General features: G+C 50.5%; 1 protein-coding gene across 3 annotated transcripts in view; it reads right to left on the reverse strand.

The window, feature by feature from the left end:
* AKT2 (AKT serine/threonine kinase 2) overlaps positions 1 to 16,169 on the reverse strand; it is a 55,071-nt gene extending 38,902 nt beyond the window's left edge. For 2 of the 3 annotated variants that reach the window (XR_014792898.1, XM_084860959.1), the window contains exon 1: positions 15,982 to 16,169. The gene's annotated coding sequence lies outside the window, so the exon portion shown is untranslated. Of the gene's footprint in view, positions 1 to 2,111; positions 2,231 to 15,981 lie in introns of all 3 variants that reach the window. The other variant, XM_084860960.1, reaches the window with a different exon arrangement.
* Between the last annotated feature and the right edge of the window lie 5,138 nt (positions 16,170 to 21,307).

A 21,307-nucleotide genomic window follows, 5' to 3' on the forward strand; every position in this document is an offset into this window, starting at 1 on the left:
CCCCTCCCCTCCCCTTCCCAGCCCAGCAACTGCACCTCAAGGAGCCTCCATGATTCAGCATGGACGCACCCAGTGTGTACAAAGGTTCAGCCCGCACGCAGCCTAGCCCCCAAGAACCCCGAACCCATGGCTGCCATGATAGGAAAGAGAGAAGTGAAGGCAGCCACGTGTGACCTAGAGTGGTCAGGGTTACAGAGTCCGGGAGTCACAGCCAGCTGCGTGGCTGTGAGCAGGGTGACAGCGTTCCCCTTTAGTCTCTTAAGTGCTCCCAACCACCCCCCAGAGCCGCAGCGACCACACCTCGGGTAGGCAGAGGCACAGAGAGGGAAAGCCGGTTACCTGGGGTCTCCCAGCTAAGCAGTGGTGGAGGCCCTGGCCCATGTTCGGCACACCAGAGTCACTTTTTACTTTCTCATTTCAACGACTAAGAGCCAGCAGTAGCGTGGGCTAGGGCAGGGGGAGGAACTGGAAGATCCCTAGTCGTCCCGCCTGGATCCTGCCCTGTCCTCCCACTGAGGGTGGCGCCTCGCTGAGGTGTTTGTGACGCAGTCCTGTGATGGTGAAACACCAGGCACCTCAGCCAAGAGGATGGCCTGCTCCCCGGGGAGCTGCGATGGAGGTCAGCGACCAGCCTCCGGAGGCCAAGTGTCTGCACACAGGGGCCTGCCCTGGCCAATGGCTTGAAAGCAGCATACCCCCCCCCCCCCAGGGGGCGGTACCTGCACGGCCCCATCCCCACTCCCTGCTGCTCCCCAGGCTGTCCGGATCCGAGTCTGCTGACGCGTGGGCCAGAGCAGAGCTGTCAGCTGAGAACCACCTGGGTGAGGAGAACAAGGGCACCCCACAGGAAAGGACACGGCACAGGGCACAGTCGAGGAACGCTCCCTCTCATTAGTTACAGGGAAACGCAAGTTAAGCCCACTCACCAGGAGGGCTGGCAGGCAAGTGCTGGCAACCATGTTAAGGAATAGCTGCTGGTCTGAGTATCAAATCGTCAGCCACTATGGAAAACTGCTTTGCAGTAAGAACTAAAACTCAACATATGCCTACACCTTAACCCAGCCATTCACAGCCCCCAATAGAGAAGAGTGTATTTGTTTACCAAAAACCTGCACTAGAATGTTCCTAGCAGCATACAGTGACCCCAAAACTGGGAACAGATTGGGTGTCCACCACAAAAGAATGGATAAACAAACCGAGGTAAATTCTTACAACAATAAAAAGGACCAAACTACTGACACATACAACAGGGATGAAATATAAGAGTGATGCTGAATGACAGAAGCCAGACATAAAATAACACACCAAGTAAGGGTCCATTCATGCAAGTGCAGAACAGGCAACGTGGCACTTTATTTAGGGACGCTTTTCTAGCTTGTGAACTAGGCAGGAAGAAAATCAAGAACAAATATCCGGAAGTCAGGAGAGCGGTGAGACTTGGGAGTAACTGAGAGGGGGCGCTATTTCTGGAAGCTGACAATGTTTTGTGGTGATCACACCAGGCTCTGCTTTGCAGTTACTTGTTATATCATACTGGATAAAATGCATTTAACATAAAACTATATTTCCTTGGGGATCCAGAAGATACAGGGGAGCCAGAAGTGGGCTTCTTGGCTTCCAGGACTCCCCTGACTCCAAGGCTGGTCTGCCTGGATTTTCCCCTCAAGAAGGCTAGATCAGAGGAGGAATCTGGAGTTAGGGTCTTGCGTTGAGCCTCTGCCTCCTGGTGGTCAGTGTGTGTCACAGCGACCAGTTATTCAGCTGATTTGCATATTAGCCTTTTATTATATCAGTTTATTGTCAACCTCTCCTGATGTCAGCATGGTAAGGGCAGGAGCTCCGGTTATCTCGGGCAGCACTGGCTCTCAAAGCCTTGCTCAGTACAGTGCAGGGTACACAGTGACCACTTAATATATATTTGTGGAATGAATGTGTACCAAGTAAAGCTCTGTGCCCAGAACAGGCTCAAAATAAGTTAAATTCATTTCTTTGCCATTTGTCAGATCCTATTTCTCTCGCCTCCTCTTCCTGACCTGCTTTCTACACCAGGCAGGACAGATGGGATGAGGGAGGCAGAAGAGGAGGCTGAGGCTCTGTCTCCAGGCACTTACGAGTGTAGGGTGAGAGCTCCTTCCTGGCGCTGGGATACCCTCCGGGAGCTCTTTCACCTCTAATCTGCGCCTCACCTGCAGCTCCCAGAGGACTTGCTCAGGAAGTTGAGGACCAGCATCTGCTTGCGGGAAGGGGGAGGAAAGGCACGCGGTGGGCAGAGGGAACGACTCCCTCACTCTCCATCCGCAGCTCTGCAAACTGCTACTGTGTTTATAAGAGCACTTTAGCAAAACTGATCATGTGAAAACACACATGTCCTTGGAGGAACTTCTGCAGAAAATGTTTATGACAGAGCACAGAGGTGTTTCTCAACCCCAGCAATAATACTGTTTGGAACGGAGTAATTCTGGCTGTGGGACTGCTCTGTGCACAGCAGGAGGTTTAGCAGCATCCTGGGTCTCTGCTTGCTAAAGCCAACAACACACCCTCCCGTGAACTGGGACCATCAAAAACGTCTTCAGACAATACCCGCCCCGGGTCAAGCCACCCCCCCCACCCCCACCCCCTCCCCGGGCCAAGCCACCCCTTTGGAGAACTGCTCTTCTAAGAGTATTCTTGCTGGACTTGTAAAACCCTGGAAGCAACCTAATGTCCACAACAGGGGTCTAGTATTGTCATAATGGTTCACGTGATGTTACTACTAAAAGAGGGAATACCTATATAGCATTTACCACAAGCCAGGCACACCTAAGTGCTTTGGACAAGCAAATTCAACCCTCAAAGCAACCCTGTGTCCACCTGCTGGCAGACCCTTACACTATTAGCTCCATTTTAATGAAAAACTGTCACAGATGTGAATGACTTGCTCCCATCACTGGACCAGTATATATGAAGCTGGGAGGGCACCCCAGGCAGCCTGGCTTCCCCACCACAATGCACCACATCATGGCCTTTGGAGGTAGGCAGACTCAGACTCAAGTCCCTGCTCCCTGACTGTATAGCCTTCTCAAGTCTCAGTTTCCTCCTCCGTGTAATGGGGATGTGACCAGTGCCTCCTCCAAAGGCTCATTCATGGAAATTGCTCAGCCCAGTACCAGCCCTCAATGAGGGGCCAACTGACAGAACACAACATAGCATCTCACACACAAGAATCAGCCCACTTGATGGGCTGACACTGACCATCAGCATTCAGTGTGCTCACAAAACAACAGAATATCCAACCTGACCCCTTTTTCTGAAACAAATGTCGCCTGAACTCTGACACACTTAATTTTTCACCTGCTGACATTACTGAGATTGACATGCATCTGACAATTCATGTATTAATTTCACCTAAAGCATCCTTTTCGGAAAAGCAGTTATACGATCAACAATGGAACTTATGGGAAACAGTATCACAGACTGGGGGGCAAGAGAAAGTCTATGTTTAACTGTCACATGCATAGAAGGAATTGTGCCAGAGCCAATAGAGGAAGAGTAATAGTGCAGCAGTCAGGGTGGCCTCGGGAACCAAATGCATTTCAACCTCAGTTATGAGGTTGGGCTGTGTGACTTTGGACAAAATCACTTCCCCTTTCTCTGCCTTAGTTTTCTCATCTGTATATTAGATATAATAATAGTACACACTGCCAAGGCTGTTGTGAGGATTAAATGAGTTAATTCACATAAGTTCTTCAAACAGAAGCCAATACAGCAACTGCTCAACACCTTTCCAGTATCACTATTTCCTCTGATGGGTGGGAACCTAGGGACCTTCACTTCCTATATTACACATTTCGGTAATATGTGAATTTTTTACCTATTCCATCTTGGTAAGAAGGCAGCATTAAAGATACTTTTTTTCCTCTTATTAAACACCACACACTCCCCCCAGCTGCCCATCTGTTTACTTGGAGCAGGTAGGCCTGGAGGCAGACTGAAGATGTGGGTGGGTGGCAAATGATACCGGGACAAGAATAAGCACCAGAGCAGATTTCTTCCCTTCCCTGCCACCCGCCCCGACACCTACCCCCTCACCCTGCCACCCAAGGCCTTACAGCACTCACAGAAATTGTGTCCATTATTTGAGTCTAAACACGCTGAGAGCACCACACCACAGCCAGAGGGACCCTACGAACACTCTGACCCTGCCCCTCCCCTGCTCAGGGTTCACATCCCAGGCCTCTACGGAGGCCACAAAAGTCCATCTGCAAGTGGCCCCTGCCTGTTCTCCAGCCTCATGGACCATTGTGCTTCACACACACACACACACACACACTTTACCCTCCCAGTCCCTTGAACACTCCTTGCTCTTGCTCACCTGAGGGCCTTTACACATACTAGTCCATCCTCTCCGACACACTGCTCACTCATCTTCACCTGCCAAATCCTCCTTTCCTCAGGGAAGCTTCCCAACAGCCCCCTGGCCTACAACGATTCAGCCTTCCTGTCCCTCACAGCACTTACCTCTACTGTGCTGTCACATGTATGAGCTTCTGAGGATCAGTTCCCCTACTTCCCACCCCCCCACAATGGAGTGAGAGCTCCACAAAGTAGGGAGCTTGGTCCCCACTGGGTCCCTAGTCACACCCAGCACAGGGCCAGACCCAGAGCGTTCATTAATGCAAGGTAAGGGTGGCAAACAGAACCACAGCTTTTGAGCTCAGTGAAGGTGAAGCAAAAAAGCCTGCATTCATTTATTTTACAAATAGGGCGCCCATGCTGTGTCAACACTGCGCTGGTCACCAGGGAGGCAGCAGTGACCAAAAACAGAACTCTGCCTGGGGGAGGGGGGGCTTACAGTACAGGGGTGGCGATGGGGAAGGGGACGGAGGGTGGACAGGCACTAAAATAAATAAGTAGGCTAATTATACAGCATATAAGAAGTTGACAAATGCTGTGGAGAAAAGCAGCATATGGAGGACTAGGGGTTGGGAAGGGGGTGAGGGTTTCTGATTTGTACACAGTTATCAGGGAAGTCTCATGGAGGCGGTGAAATCTGAGCAGAAACCTGAAAGAGACTGGGCCATGTGGAGACCTGGGGAAGAGTGTGCCAGGCCCAGGAAGAGCAGTGCCAAGGTGAGGCCGGCGTGAGACACAGGCAGGCGGTGGTGTAGGGTAGTGAGGCACATATGGCTACAGAGGAAGCTGGGGGCCTGGCGGGGCAGGAACTGGGAAGCCACCATAAGGGCTGTGGCTATTTCTGGTAGAGGGATGGGGAACTGTTGGCTTGAGGAGGAGCAGCAATGGAATCCCCTGACCTCAAGGAGGCAGGGGCTGTACCACAGCCTTCTTCTTAAGAGCTGACCCCAAAAGAAGCCCTGTGCACTGGCCTGACACTCCCACCATCTGGCTCACCTGGGGACCATGAGGCCGTACTCTCTATAGAGGGGGAAACTGAGGCTGGGAAGGATTCAGTGAGTACCCAAGGCCAGGCAGCCAGGACACAACCAAGAAGACTGGATCACACTGTCCTAGCTGAGACTCCTCTGCCTCCCTCTGCTCTCACTCCCAATACACCAAGCCCTCCCACCTCCTAGCCAGCCCGCCCGTACCATGCCTGCAGACCTGGGCTGTCTCTGACAAACACATGTACATACGTACTTACACATGTGTACACACACACACACACACACACACACACAGCGCCCCCAGCCTGGCTGAGGGGTTCCTCCCTCACAGGCACTGTGCCACAGCGTCACCTGCTGCCTCCCTGGCCAGGAGCTCTGAGGCAGGGTCTGGTGGCCTGCGCCCCATCCATCAACAGGACACCCGGAAGCAAACAAGCAGGGTTCCATCCACAGCTGGCCTTTCCTGAGTACTCACAACATGCCTGGTCTGGACTAATACCAACCTCACAGCAACCCTGAGAGGGAGACGCTATTACTATCCCCATTCTTCAGAAGAGGAAACTGAGACCCAATCACATGCCCAAGATCACAGACGAGTGCAGGAGATGGCTGATTTAGCCAACAGAACTTCCTGTAATAATGAAAATGTGGCTGCTTTAGAGATTTTTGTGGATGACCCCCTGCTCTCCCGTACTGCCATTGGAATGAGCACTCATATATGATTTTTTTTTTTTTTTTAATGTGGCTGCTATGGCTAGTACAACCAAAGAACTGAATTTTCACTTTTTAAAAAAATATATTTTATTGCCGAAGCCAGTTTGGCTCAATGGATAGAGCGTCAGTCTATGGACTGAAAGGTCCCAGGTTCGATTCCGGTCAAGGGCATGTACCTTGGTTGTGGGCACATCCCCAGTGGGGGGGGGTGTGTGCAGGAGGCAGCTGGTTGATGTTTCTCTCTCATCGACGTTTCTAGCTCTCTATCCCTCTCCCTTCCTCTCTGCGGAAAATCAATAAAATAAAATAAAAGGTGTATAAAAAAATAATAAAAATAAAAATATATTTTATTGATTTTTTACAGAGAGGAAGGGAGAGGGATAGAGAGCTAGAAACATCGATGAGAGAAAAACATCGACCAGCTGCCTCCTGCACACGCCCCACTGGGTATGTGCCCGCAACCAATGTATATGCCCTTGACCGGAATCGAACCTGGGACCCAATGAGTCATGCTTCACCCACAGCTGGGAAGGAGGGCAGCACTTTGGAAAACAGACAACAATTACACAAAGGCAACTCCAAAGTCAAGGGACCACCTGAGCCTCAGTTAGAGCTTTGGAAGTGGCAGCTCTGTGAATACTGTCACTAGCTGACTAAAAGAAGTTATCCAGATGATTTACAACATGCCTATATTGCCAACATCAACAAATCAACAAACAACAAGTGTTGGCGAGGATGTGGGAAAAAAGGAACCCTCGTGTATTGCTGGTGGGAATGCAGGCTGGTGCAACCACTGTGGAGAACAGTGTGGAGTTTCCTCAAAAAATTGAAAATGGAACTCCCATTTGACCCAGTAATCCCACTCCTAGGATTATATCCCAAAAAAACTAGAAACACCAATCAGAAAGGATATATGCACCCCTATGTTCATAGCAGCACAATCTACAATAGCTAGGATTTGGAAACAGCCTAGGTGCCCGTCAGCAGATGATTGGATCAAAAAACTATGGCAGCGTTTTTCAACCGCTGTTCCGCGGCACACTAGTTGCCTGGTGTGCCGTAGGTGCAGACAAGACAAGAATTTTATAATTTTTCACTATTTTGTTTACTTAATATTTCATAATAAAGTAATTATAAAATACTTTCTTTGTGTTTATTTGATTCCTATTCAAGAGAATTACTTTATATATAGTCAATATAGGCACAGAGTTAAATTTTTTAACATTTTCTAATGGTGGTGTGCCTCGTTATTTTTTTCATGAAACAAGTGTGCCTTTGCCCAAAAAAGGTTGAAAAACACTGAACTATGATATATCTACACAATGGAATACTACGCTGCCATTAAAAAGAAGGAATTCTCATCATTTGCAGCAACCTGGATGGAATTGGAGAACATCATGCTGAGTGAAATAAGCCAGTCAATGAAAGAGAAACACCACATGACCTCACTCATTTATGGATAATAAAGAACATTATAAACTGATGAACCGAAAGATAGATATACAGACAGTAAAGCAACAAGCAGACTGCCAAATTACAGCGGGGAGGGGAAGGAGATCTGGGGGAGATAATAGATAAACCAAAGGACTTGTATACATTCCTATAAGTACAACCAATGGACACAAAACTCTGGGGAGGGAGGGTATGTATGGTGGGGGGGCAATGGTAAGATATGTACACAGATAATAATTTAATAAAAAAATAAGGGAAATAAATAAACAAAAAAAAACATGCTTATATTAACTTTTTGAAAATATCCTCTAAATGAAAATACAGTTTAAAAAGTACACAACCTGCAAACACATGCTCAGCACCTGCGCGGCCACCCCCGGGTCTTTAGAAACCAGTTTGAGAAGCATGGGCCTAGGGCCCCCAGACTGCACGCAGGACTGGGCCCTGCCGCCTCCTCTCTCCTGCCCCAGCCACAGGAGCCTATCCAAGTGTTACCACCTCCTCGAGGTCCCTTTCCCGTGCTGTGGCCTTGCCTGGCCCATCCTTTGGGCTTTCGTGTTCAGGCCTGATGCCTCCCCTCAGGAGCTTTCCCCAAGCTCCCCTCCTGCCACCTAGGCCACCTAGATGGCTCTCTGTCCCCTTCCTCAGCCACACCTACACTGAGCACTCCAAAGGCAAATGCTACTTCTCTGCCTCTTCCACTAGACTGTGTGCCACTCCCTGGCATCCAAAACTACACCGGGCACATAACAGGGACTCAAACTATTTGGTGAGCAAATGGAATATACAAATGACCAAAAACAGCCAAGGGCTGACACCAGAGGCCATTCAGGAACCAGACACCAAGGGCAGAGGTGGAGAGTGCCTCCCACCCTCACTCTTTCCGCCTGGCTTTGGGGAAGGAAGGGGTGGCCAAGGCCAGGGCTCCATGAGGGGGGTGGAGAGAGGCAGCCGCATCCATCTCCTAAGCAAGCATCAAATGGAGCAAATTCAGTCATTTCTGGGACAACTGAGGCCTACTTTGTGCCAGTTCTACCTAGGAGAAAAGAAAGCAAAACGATCACTAAAAATGACAGAAACAACCCCAGAAACAGTGATCATGACATTGGCAAGAGGCAGAAAAGAGTCAATCTGACCCCAGACAGACAGAGTTGGGTTCAAATTTTATGTCTGTCACCTATGAGCACTTAGGGCAAATTCAATCACCTCCCTGGGCCTTCATGTCCTTGCGGGTGAAATGGGGAGAACAGCTGTGCTGAGCTCCCTGGTTGTGGTGAGTACTGGGTGAGACACCACATAAAACCTTGGAGCAGTGCCTGGCCTAGAGTATGTAGTTTTCTGTGCCACAGATTCCTATCTACAAAATGGAAGTGACTACTACCCACCTCACAGGCTACTGTGAGTCTGAGCTAACATGCACAAAGTGCTTGGAGCCATGTCTGGCTGAGCAGGGGCTCAGCAATGACTAATTTTTCTGTATGGAGTCCTCCCCAGCAGGGAACCTCAGCTAACTGGCCTGCCATCCCCGCCCAAGGCTCTAAGCACAAACCCGCTCTGCCCACCAGCAAGCCCAGGCTGGTGCATCCCCAGCCCCTTCCTCTCACAGGCGCCCAGCCTACAACCTCCACCAGCAGAGGCAGCAGCAGCTCGGCTCCTCGCACGCGCACGTCTCAGGAGGCCCATGCGCACTAACACGTGAGCTCTGATTCCTCCCTACAGCCCTGGCAGGAGGGTCCCATTTCAGCTGAGCAAAATACACCTTAGAGCAGTGGTTCCCAACCTTTTGTTGGCCATGCCCCACCTAAGCATCTCTAAAGTCCTGATGCCCCCTGTGGCACACAATTCTTATTCAAAAAGTGAACTCCTAATCACGTGGAGGAAGCCTAAAAGGCCATTAACTAGGTCTAAACAAGCTTCCAAAGAACATGGCATCCATGAAAGAGAAAAATAAAAATAAAAAAAGGATTGTTAAAGTACTGAGGAAGAAATCACTAAGAATTTGTTAAAAAAAGAAAAAGAATATGAAGTGATATGAAAAATAGCAAGTAAAGTTTCAAAACATATAATAGAGCCAAAACCGGTTTGGCTCAGTGGTAGAGCGTCGGTCTGTGGACTGAAAGGTCCCGGGTTCGATTCCAGTCAAGAGCACGTACCTTGGTTGCGGGCATATCCCCCGCAGGGGGTGTGCAAGAGGCAGCTGATCGATGAATCTCTCTCATCAATGTTTCTAACTCTCTATCTCTCTCCCTTCCTCTCTGTACAAAATCAATAAAATATATTTAAAAAAACAAAACAAAAAACATATAATAGAAAACTGAAATGCATAAATATGCCACAATATATATTTATATACTGTATATGAAGCCTCTAGAACCATAAGAAATGCAAAAAGTTCAGTTAATAACTCATTCTCCAATTGCCCCCCTTAAAAGTCAAATTGCCACCCTGGGGGGTATCCCACGTTGTGAACCACTGCCTCAGAGATGAAATAATGTCCCCAGGGATCCCCGTCAACCAAGGGGGAGCCAGGAGTAGAGTGCACACCCAGGCTGGCTGCCCCCAGCCCAGACCACTGCACAAGGAGCCACCAGATGCAGACGACCTGAAACCAGGCTGGCAGGGGTTGGGGAGGGGGCAAGGGAGTGGCAGCCACCCGTCCATTCGGAAAGGGCCCAGGAGGTGACAGACCAAGGCAGGCTTAGAGTTCTGGCCTCACCCTTAGAACATCTGTGGACGAGCTTCCTGGGCCGGACAGCTTCCCGCAGGGACCTCTGACATGTCGCCTCCCCTCAGCCAGCCCTGGCTCGCTGTTCCCTGCTCCACGAGCCCAGCACAGTTGGGCCTTGCTGTGGGTGCCGAGTTGGCAGTGGGTCCTGCCCCCAAGGGGGCCAGGCTGAGATCCCACCCCACCGCCCCTCCCACGCCCGTTCCCTCTCTCCCTCCCTCCTGGTCCTGCTCCCAGGGCTGTCTCCCCAAGCTGGGCCTCTCACTGCTTGGCTGGTTGTCCAGAAGAGCCTGCCACGGAACCACCCCAGCGTGCAGCCCAGAGGCCTGGTGGTTGGGAAGTCAGAGAGAGGCCCAGGAAGGGGTGTCCCTGGGTCCCCCAGAGGCTTGGAGATCAACTGCAAAGGACATACTTTCTCCATCCTCCCAATCCAAGGAAATTCTGAGACCCCAAGCATGTGCTCTGAGGGGCTCTACTCCTTCGAGGAAGACACGCCAGAACGAGCCTGGGGAAACAACAGCAGGCTCTCGCTCTGTGCTAAACCTCAGGACTGAGGCTCCGGTGCAGAATTAGCAGCTCTCCTCACCCACCGTTACACCAAGAGCTTCCTGGGCGGGGGGCACACTGGCAAATTCAGAGCTTGGTCCCAATATTGCCAGGTTGGGGGACCCAGCACAAGTTACCGAGACCTCCTGGCCTCCGTTCTCACCACTGTGAAGGAAGAATCATAGCTAATTCTTCTTTGATCTGAGGGGTCCTCATTTAAGTCCTCCCATGGCTCCTTCACCACACACCAGTCCCTACCTACACGTCACCTCCTCCGGGAGGCCATCCTTGATCATCCCAGCTAAAACATACTATCAAAGAATAACAAAGGAAAAATTAAAAATTAAATCAATAAATAAAACATACCCACTCTCTCCTTTCCCTGACCCCATTCTTTTTGTTTTCCTAACACTGATTGCGACTTAATGTCCTATCACAGATCTGTTTGCTGGGCACCTGTCTCCACTAGAAGACAGGCCCACAGGCCTGGTCTTCCCAGTTCTAGAGCAGCACCAGGAATAGTGCAGGCCCTGGAGCACACGCTGAGTGGAAGACAGGATCAGCAGGTATGGTTTTTATCAGGTATTACGATTGTTTTGCATTGTTACTTGATATTAGCCCAGCTATCTGGGTTGGGGAGGGGTGGGCAGCAAATCAGCCCATTGAGGCCCCCCCCCCCCCCAATCTGTCCCTAAAAGGAACAGCCATGGGCCCTGGGGAACACAGTGTGAAAACCACAGAGGGAGGTGACCATCAGGCCTTCAGCATTTCTAAGGCAATGATTCTACTCAAGGGGGAAGTAGGAGGCATGTGAAACTCCCTGACTGGCTCTAAAATCTATCCCTGCCTCAGCCAGAAGCCTGAGAACCTCTCTTATGGCAAAAGACACCTGATCACACTCTAAATCTGACCAATTTGCTCCTCAGGGTGGGCATCAAGGCTCTGGATGACCCAGCCCCTGGCCTCCCCTCCCATTCCCTCCCCCACTCACCCTGCCCCTGCCCCTCACCAAGCTTGACCACCCTGGGTCTGTTGCACTGTTGTCTCCCCACCCCATAACCCAAGGCTATTCCTTCTCCTGTCTCCTTGTCAATCTCAGAGGTCTTCCTGACAGCCCATCTAAAGCACCAGTCACACCTGATTTTAATTCACTGCCTAGCCCCTCTCTTGACCCTGCCCCTTGTTTATTCACCAAGGGTTTGTCTCCTCTCACTCCATGGGGGTAGGGCCTTTGTCAAGTACACCCTGTATCTCCACCTGAAGCGAATGCCTCTCCTCAGCTCCACAATGGCTTCAGGATCAGATCCCTGCTTCTTCACTAGACCTACCAGGCTCTACGAAGCCTGGCCCAAATCCATGAACACTTCTCCAACTCTCCCTGCCCAACCTTCCACCTTACAGCCCTCAAAAAGCCTATTCTTCATCTGGGCCAAGGCCTGATGAAGAATACCCCTGGTGGCTGTGGTGAAGACTCAATAAAGAACACATGTAAGAAGGAAGAGGAGTTAGCAGAGACCGACATCTGGAAAGGAGCTAGAGTTTTTACTTCGAAGGGGCCCTGGGCAGCAACTATGTGGAAGATAGATGGGCCCAGGGCACTGCCTTTGCCACTTTTTATTTGATTATATGGCCCTCCCACTCCCAACCCTCATCTTGAAACCGGAGATGCTCATTTTGGCCAAGTCCTCCTCCTGATGTTATCGGACAAGGCTCTGTAACCTGAAAAGGGCCTTCAAGATTCCAGCAGAAACAATGAGACTTACAATTGCTAAGCTATCCTAGGGCTCACCATGTGTCATAGACTCTTCTTCAATATGTTTGTTACTTGTTATGCCTTCCCAATTATGAATGCTTTCCACAAATTAGTCCATTAAATCTTCACAACAACCTATCAAGGGGCAGTTATCATCTTATGACACAGATGATGATGAAAAGGGCTCAGAAGGGTTGAGGAACCCGCTCAAAGTCACACAACCAGCAAGTGAAAGGGCTAAATTCGAACCCTGTGTCTGATTCACTTCAATGCAGCTCTTTATAGAGGTTACAGATCAGGACACCAGATTCTTGGATCCTCAATGGGCCAAGCTGAAAGGCTGGATAGCAGGGTGCCAGAAAGAGCTGAGAATAGGGTGTGTGTGTGTGTGTGGGGGGGGGGGGGGGGGGTTCGATGCCCTCGGTACTGCTGACTAAGCATTTACACAGTGCCAGGCACTCTTGGAGGAACTTCTCATGAATGAACTTCTTTAACCCTCACAACAGCTCGAGGTAGTTGCCGTTTGAGCCCACTGCACAGAGATGGTCACTGTGGCCCAAAGTCACAAAGCCAGACATGGAAGTGCCAGAACTTGCATACATGCCCACTACACCACCCTTGTGTAGAGACCTCTAACAAGGGTCACCCCTGCATATCACTGTCTTTCCCCAGTTCCCAGCACACAGCCTGCCCTGGGTTAATAAATGCCCTGGCTCAAACCTGAAGATGGACAAGCCAGGAGTGCGGGACTGGCTGCCAACAGAGGTGCTCACAGTAGCCCTAGGCTCTGCAGATGAGAGGAGGGAAACACCCTCAGGTGCAGCTGGCAGGGTCCAGGGCAGGAGCTTTGAGGTGACATAGACCCACTCCAGCTTGGGACCCAGTGAGCTAGGAGTACATGGCACCAAGGACAAGCCGACGGGCATTCAAACCCCGGCTTAACCCCCTAGGTCTGAAGGACCTAGGGCAAGGTAATTCCACCTCTGAGCCCCAATTTCTGACTCTGCGAAATGGACAGAAACACCATATTCACTCCTGGGTACAAATAAACCAATGCCCCAGTTACTTGTTGACAAGAGGTTCACTCTGAGGCCAAACAGGGCCAGGGATTCACATCCCAACTCTACCACTTCTGGCTGAGACCTGCAGCAAATCATTTCACTTCTCAGCAACTGTTTCCTCGCCTGTAAAACAGGTATCACACTTCTCCTTTTCTCATAGGGATCTATAAAATGGACACAACCAATACCCAGCCACAGAAGTATTCTGAGATTTAAATTATATCATGTGTGTAAAAGGCTTGTCACATGCCTGACATATGGTGAATAGTCAATAAACACTGGCTATTCACTAGCTCTGGAAACTATCTGCCTCTCTGAGCCTCAGTTTCCCCTTCTAAAATGGATCATAACAACAGTACCTATGTTCTAGGGTGTGAGTGTTCAGCCAGTTAATCCATTGAAGCATTTTGAACAGCATGTGGCACACAGAATGCTCTCCATAAATGTCTGCCATCAATCCCATGGTTAGTGTTTTTATTGCTGTTGTTATCCCCATCAGGCAAACTCTCTAAAATTAGCAGAAGGAAACCAGAGAAACTAACTGCTAGAGGAGAAAAATTCTACAGAGCCCCCAGGGTTTCAAGGCCTTGAACAGAATCAGCAACCGTCCTCTCCCCAGAAACCACAATCCGAAAAGCCCACCAGTTTGGAAGCTGATGCTGTGGACCAGAAGCAACCGCCTGTCCCTCTGACCACAGCACCAGCTCACAGTTGCTGGGTCAATCAGGGACTGCAGCCTGCCTTCAGGAACTCCAGACCCAAGTGCAAAGATTACCAGGCAAGCCAAGGTCACAAGCTGGCCTGGAGAGAAGGGGCAGCGGCCTCCCATCTGGAGTTGGCTGCTCCAAGCACCCACCCAGCAGCCACAGTGAGAAAGCAGAGCCGTGGGGAATTTGGCCGTCCCGAGTCCTTCCCGGCTCAGGCAGGGCCAGGGCACCCCCAACACAAGTCCCCTTGGCTATGCAAAGAGGAACAGCTGGGAACACAGTTCTCAGCCTCATTGCTGCCTAATGGTGAGGCCAACTGTTATCACCTGGTAGCGAGCGTAACCACGATGGGCGCCTGGAATGCTAACCAGGGAGACAGCCTCACCGAGGACAGAGGGGCCCGCTGCGTGGTTCCTTCACATCCACGTCAACCAAGGTCAGGCCTTGACTAAACTCCCCATGCTTGTCTGAAGCAGGAAAAGGGGATAAGATTGAATGGCAGCCCATGGAGGGCCTAAGTACTCCGGTCCCCGCCTCCTGCTGAGCCCAAGTGGCCTCCACATTAGAGGAAGGGGGTCCTCAGAATCCCAAGGAGCAAGATGTCCCCAGCCAGCTTGCCCTGGGAAAGGGGTGTCCCACCAAACATTCCTTCCTCCAAAGTCTTAAGCAAGCCCAGGAGCACAGCTCCTTAAGTCCAAGCTCAAGACCCCTTCTGCTCCCTAAATGAAGCCAAAAGCTCAGAAAACTTCCAACAGTGGCTTCTAAGACATCTCCCACAACCCATAAAAAGATCGAACCTGACACAGAGGTGTCTGTCCCACACACCTTACCAGTAAATAGTGTGATAATACGAAAGGGTTCTGGGGTAGACAGCAGTTGTGTCCATCCAGTTCCCCACAAAAGTTAAGTTCAATAAGGGATGATCCTCCTCCAGCTCAGTGTGAACCCCAAGCCCCACCCACCAAACAGAGGGAGAAGCCCCTCCTGATCACTAGCGTTACTACCCTCCCCAAACACTGCCCTGACACCCGCTGGAGCCTGCCCTGTCCCTCACTTAGACTCCACACATCACAGTCCTCCTCCTTAGATGCACGGCTGCGTTCTAAGGCCGGCTCCCCCGCAGCACCCAGTGGTATAACCCAGACGGCTCTACCAGGACCACACTCGGTACAGCTCCTCCCAAAACCCCCACCTCTCCCAACACGTAACTGGAACTGTTCCCCAGTCTCCGAGTAGGTACGGCCTCCTACGCTGGGGGAGGCGCGCCCCTACAATGGCTTTAGCGCTCGCCCACCAGGCACGCTCACACTTCACACCCCACGAGTTCAACCCGGAGCCCACACATGCTAGGGCGCGCGTCCCTAGCCCTTCAGTGGTTCGGTCCTCGCACTTGGATAGGCGGCCCCCCCCCCCCCGCCGCCGCTCCAGTGGTACGTCCCGCCGCCCCCGCCTCTGGCCCCTCAGGGCTGGAACTACCGCCCCCACGCAGCCGCCCACTAGGTCCCGGAAGGGGGTAGGGGGGCTCAAGGGCCCGATCCCCGCCCGACAGGCACTGGTGGTACGGCCCAACGCGGCGCTGAGGGGGGACCGGACGAGACCACCGGGGGGGGGGGCGTTCGGGGACACGCACTGGCGCACTCACCTGTCACCGGCAGCCGCCCAGCCTCTCCGGCGGGGCTCTACTCCCGCCCATCGCCGCGCTGCGCTGGGTCCCGCGCCTGTGTTTCCTGCCGGCGGTGGCGGCTGCGGCAGCAACAACGCCTTCTTCGAGCCAGACCCAACGGCTCGCGCGGCGCGGCCCCCCCGCCCCCTCCCCCGAGCCCCCGCTTACCGCCCCGTCCCACCCTCTGGCCGGAAATACCGCCTCCTCCCGCCACAACAGGAACTGACGTAAAAGCTACGCCTAGACTCAGAGAGCGCTAGAGCGCAAGCGCAGGGAAAGGGAAGAGGCGGGCTCAGAGCCGAGCGCCTTCGCACAATAGGCGAATTGGGGCCGGTGTGCGTGGGGGATGTGCCTCGCGCAGGCGCCGGACGAAAGAACGGACGGGAATGAGCAGGCGCTGATGCTGACTGACGCCCGCTTTCCCCAGAGGCTAGCCGCAGTGCTGTTTCCCGGCAGCCCCTGTTTCTTATTTGCATAGGCTTTGATCTCGTTTTACGCGGCGCTCGCTTTTCTTCCTGGGTTCAAGGCTCTTAAAGAGCCCTGGACTTGGAGTCAGGAGAGGTTTCCTTTTCAGTTTGTCCTTCATGGTTGAGCTCAGGCTCTGAAACCACACAAACCCAGCTTTGCATTTTCTTGCTCGGCAGAAGACTGGACTATTTTTTTTTTTAAATATATATTTTATTGATTTTGTACAGACAGGAAGGGAGAGAGACAGAGAGTTAGAAACATAGATGAGAGAGAGTCATCGATCAGCTGCCCCCTGCACTCCCCCTACTGGGTATATGCCCGCAGCCAAGGTACATGCCCCTGACCGGAACTGAACCCGGGACCTTTCAGTCCCTAAGCTGACGCTCTATCCATTGAGCCAAACCGGTCTCGGCATGGACTATTTTTTTCTGCGCCTCAATACCTCATCTGCAAAATGGGTTATTGGACTATTTTATGTAAACAGAATAGTTGGTCAATTACCGGTAGATATTCTAGGACTCCAAAATATTACCTGCTCATCACAGATGCAATTAAATATGGGATATCACTTTTTTTATGGGGTAACTTGGAACTACAAAGGCCTTAAAACCACCCTGCAAGAGGAGAGTTGCACAAAATTCTAACCCACTTATTAGCTGACTAGAGGTCCGGTGCATGAAATTCGTGCACAAGGTGGGGTGGGGTGCCCCTCAGCCCAGCCTGCACCCTCTCCAATCTGGAATCCCCAAACGCTCGCCTGCCTGCCTGCCTGATTGACCCTAACCACTTCTGCCTGCCAGCCTGATCAATGCCTAACTGCTCCTCTGCCAGCCTGGTCACCCCTTACTGCCCTCCCCTGCAGGCCTGGTTCCTCCAAACTGCCCTCCCCTGCAGGCCTGGTCCCCCCAAACTATGCTCCCCTGCAGGCCTGGTCCTCCTCCTCTCCCCCAAATGCCCTCCCCTGCAGGCCTGATTGCCCCCAACTGCCCTCCCTTGCAGGCCTGGTCTCTCCCAACTGCCCTCCCCTACGGGCCATCTTATAGCAGCCATCTTGTGTCCACATGGGGGAGGCCATCTTTGCCCACATGGGGGCGGCCATCTTGTGTGTTGGAGTGATGGTCAATTTGCATATTATCTCTTTTATTAGATAGGATGTACCAGACAGCTGTGAGACATCTGACTCTCAGACCCTTCTCTTGTACAGTTAAATGGAGCATGTTAGATTGTGAATTTGTGTTCTAGTATACCACACAGCTTGGCAAGTATACATTGGTTAGTGCATACTTCCCCTAGAAGGCCTGGTTGGGATTGAAGAATCCTGGGTTCACCTAAGTGTGAGAGTGTCTTGCACAAATCCTGCTCAGGGGTGAGCTTTAGATAAACCTAATGCTGGAACTAGCCCTTAACTACGGGTTTCCAGCTTGGAACTCACTGCCCTGTATTCCTAATTCATGGTGTTGCCCCATCACAGTGTTAACTCTGACCAATGCTATGCCACCACAGCCCTAACCATTTCATCTACTATGTGGCGACAGGTTTCTCTCCTTCACTACAGAGTCCCAAGGCTGAAAAGACCAGGGCAGTCTCAGCCATCACTGTGTACTTAGCAAAGGGCCTGGCACAGAGTGGGCCCTTAGGGAATATTTGTTTCAAGAATTAGCCCTTCTGCTCCAATCTAGACTCAAGGTTACTGTGGCCTACCCTCTTTGCTCCTCTGCATGCTGAACGGCTCACAGCCCATTCCCCTACCTCTCAGTCTTCTTGGCCAATGCAAGTCCCAGCCCCTCCTCGGGCACAGGATGGATTACCTCACTGAAAGCCCAGTGCACTTGTGTATAAACCGTTGGGAGTCCTCGTAGTTATGACTTTCAAACTATTTTAAGGCCTATTTTAATATAGATATATGTGTACTCACAGTATAATGAAACAAAAGTCACCAAATACTATTTACCCTTATGAATGATGTTCTCTAATATTTTTTCCAGTGCTGTTTGAGACCCTGTTGAACTGATTTTCTGACCCACGATTGGGTCATACTTTGAAGTTTGTAAAACCACTAGTTTAAAGGTGAACAGTTCACAGGCTTTGGAGATGGACAGATCCTAGTTCTCCTCAGGCCTTTTTTTTTTTTTTTTTTTCTTTTTTTTTTTAATATATTTTATTGATTTTGTACAGAGAGGAAGGGAGAGAGATAGAGAGTTAGAAACATCGATGAGAGTCATCGATCAGCTGCCTCTTGCACACCCCCTACGGGGGATGTGCCCGCAACCAAGGTACATGCCCTTGACCGGAATCGAACCCGGGACCCTTCAGTCCCCAAGCTGACGCTCTATACATTGAGCCAAACCGGTCCCGGCTCTTCATGCCTTTCTTATGTCCTTGTCAAAATAACTTCACTTCTCTGGCCCGGTCAGTGTAGCTCAGTGGATAGAGCGCCAGCCTTCAATTCCTGGTCAGGGCACATGCCTAGGTTGCGGCTCAATCCCCACTTGGGGGAGTGCAGGAGGCAGCCAATCAAAGATTCTCTCTCATCATTGCTGTTTCTATCTCTCTTCCTCCCTTCCTCTCTGAAATCAATAAAAAGTATATATTTTAAAATACACATTTAAAAAAAAAAATATCACCTCTCTGAGCCTACCTTTCCTCATTGCAAAATATCAATAGAATTTATTTAGCTGTTGTTATGGGGCAGGTTCTGTTCTTAACAGAGTCCTGCTGGTGCTATCCTGTTGCTCTCAACATAATCTTAGAGTTCGTGCAGCAGTACCCGTCCCAGGACCAGTTAGGGGTAGAGGTGGGATTTGAACCTGACACTCTGATATAAGAGCCTGTGCTTTGCCGGAACCGATTTGGCTCAGTGGAAAGAGCGTCGGCCTGTGGACTGGAAGGTCCCGAGTTCGATTCCGGTCAAGGACATGTACCTTAGTTGCGGGCACATCTCTGGTGGGGGCTGTGCAGGAGGCAGCTGGTCGATGTTTCTCTCTCATCGATGTTTCTAGCTCTCTATCCCTCTCCCTTCCTCTCTGTAAAAAATCAATAAAATATATTAAAAAAACAAAAAACCAAAAACCTGTGCTTTGCATTTATATCATGCAGAACAATGGGAAGTATTGGCCTTACTCTTGTCCCCTGTGTTGCTTTGGGAAACCACTTAATTATCATACTCAGCCTCACTCTCTCAATTTCCACATCAAGGGTGATTGAGGAGAAAATTCCCTAAAAACACAAATTGTTCTCTACCCTCTAATCTGTTCTGTGAACTTCCCTCCCATAATTATAAATATGGGCTGCCCGTGCATTTTTCTGGGAGAAGGATTGGTTAACTTCTCATCTGAAGTCTACTCAAAGGCCTCTTAATTCAGAAAAAAATGACTTAAGGGTCCTTCCTTGAGGGATGAAGAAGGCATCTCTTCAAAGCACCCTTATGTCCTCAGGGAGCAGGCCTCAGCCCCTGGAATCCAGTTCAGCCCTTCTCACAAGAGACTGGGCTCCCAGTGGAGACTGGACAAGCTGCACGGACCGGTCCAGCTCTTCGGATCCCCAAGTGGGGAGGCCCCACTCCATTCCCAGGAGGTCTGGGGGCCTATCCCCGGCAGTGGTGGAGGTGGCCATGAGGCGGGAACCCTCCCCGACATGTGGACATGCAGGAGATGAAAGCAAGAGGAATGAGAAGTCTCCTTTTCTTCATTTTTCAGGGGAGAAATCCCATAGTATTGATCAAATTCTCAAAATCTGGCACTGTTAAGAAAAGGTTTTTATTTAAAAGCATTTCCTGCATCATACAGAAATGCTGAAATATCTTTGACTCCCCAGCCAGAAGTTACTAAGTTCCACCCTAGATGCTACTCTTTGGGGAAGATCCCTTAAAGTCATTTTAAGTGTTTGGCAGAAGTACAGATAAGGCTCAGGGGTTCTGTAAATGTTGGTTCCAATTTTCTTTTTATGAAATATGGCTCTATTTCAAAAATTGTAATAAAAGACACCATGCACATTCAATTTTTTGACACACAGTAGATTCCAGGACATTTTGGTGGTTGTGCTATGTTAATGCACTTGGGGCAGACCTTAGAATAAAACTCTTTCTCCCCTCATTAAGACTGAACACCCGTGGATCTGCTCAAAGTCATAGATGGCTTCCCATCCCAGGTGGGATACGAGCTAAAGACTTCACCAGGGCCCTCGGGCTCCTGTGATCTGCTCCTGCCTATCTTTCTTAACTTCATCTTAGGCTTCTCTTGCCCTTGACCACTATGTTCTAGGCACACTGGCCCCTCCTATGCCCCTCTAAGAAGACAAGCTTATTCTCACCTCAGGGCCTTTGCACTTGCTGTTCCTTTTGCATGACTGGCTCCTCCTTGTTTTTCAGTACTCAGTTCAAATCTCACCTCTCTGGGCTTGCCCTAGCCATCCCAAATCCAAAGAGCCAGGCTGTCACTCTCTCTTTAGACTTTCTAAATCCCCTACCTAGCATTTAACACTAAATAATTATTTTTTTTTTGGCCGAAACCGGTTTGGCTCAGTGGATAGAGCGTCAGTCTGCGGACTGAAAGGTCCCGGATTCGATTCCAGTCAAGGGCATGTACCTTAGTTGCGGGCACATCCCCAGTAGGGGGTGTGCAAGAGGAAGCTGATCGATGACTCTCTCTCATCGATGTTCCTAACTCTCTATCCCTCTCTCTTCCTCTCTGTAAAAAATCAATAAAATATATTTAAATAATTATTTTTTAAAAACTATTTTGTAATTGTCTTCCCCCCAAACCGAATATAAATTTTCCCAGGAGGACAAAGACCTTATCTTGGACACCACTGTCTTCCCAGTCCTAGAAAATGCCCAGCA

This window comes from Pipistrellus hanaki (assembly GCF_964339955.1).
Source record: "Pipistrellus hanaki genome assembly, chromosome: 15".
Taxonomy (NCBI): domain Eukaryota; kingdom Metazoa; phylum Chordata; class Mammalia; order Chiroptera; family Vespertilionidae; genus Pipistrellus; species Pipistrellus hanaki.